Source organism: Geospiza fortis, unplaced genomic scaffold (assembly GCF_000277835.1).
Source record: "Geospiza fortis unplaced genomic scaffold, GeoFor_1.0 scaffold237, whole genome shotgun sequence".
NCBI classification, from domain to species: Eukaryota; Metazoa; Chordata; class Aves; order Passeriformes; family Thraupidae; genus Geospiza; species Geospiza fortis.
The window spans coordinates 579,462-580,352 of record NW_005054319.1 but is presented as its reverse complement, the minus strand read 5'-3'; positions in this window follow the sequence as shown (position 1 = coordinate 580,352).

Sequence of the window (891 nt, the reverse complement as noted above, 5' to 3'; positions counted from 1 at the left end):
GACAGAATTTTGAAATTTAGTAGCACTTTTCCAGTGTGCCTTCTGTATGGCATCTCAATACTTCTATTTGGTTAAGTATTTTTGGTTCTGTGTTTATATATTTACTTGGGGAAATACCCTGAGTAAAGTTATCTGTTGTTATGGTTGTAAGTGCTGCGTGCTAATTCCTGTCAAAAAATAAAATCTAAAACATGTCACACAACTGGTGATTTTTTTAAGCACCTGGAAGCATAGTTTGCTATATGACTAAATCATTAGTAGGCTCTTCAGCAAGTACAGACTTCTCTGTCTTTAACCAGTTCATTCAAACTAGAGAGAATGGCATCTGGAGGAGAAAACCTTAATGTCTGACTTTGCCCCCAAAAAATGAGCGTGGGAGGAGGGGTTTCCTGTTTAAAGTCATGAGAGAAGGAGTGGGTAATTTGATTTCTGGCACAGGGAGTTAGTGTAAAATGAGTAATGTCTAATTAGTCATCCACATGTAGTCTACAAAGTTAATGAGATGATGAAGAACTTAGGAAGAGTTAAAAAAAAGGCCATTCACAAATTATTATGGCTAAGTTATAGGCTTTATGAATGGTTAGGAAGTCTTGTCCGTTTTCTCTGTTTAGCAAAAGCAGAAAGTAATTCCCATTATTTCCACATGTAAATTAGTACAGAATAAGAATTAAGTGAAGGTTTCTGGCTTGCTGACTTAAACTAGTAATGGGAATTCAGTTTTCACTGGTGAGGTTGAGGGAAGTGAGGTGCAGTATTTGTGTCAGGAGCTGGATTTTGTGTATCTTCTGTCGAATTCTTACTTCTCCCCATCGGGTGAGTACAACTTCTTCTCTATTGGGGGGTACCTAGTGCATTTTGGGATAGAATTTTTTTAGGATTGATAGATCCATA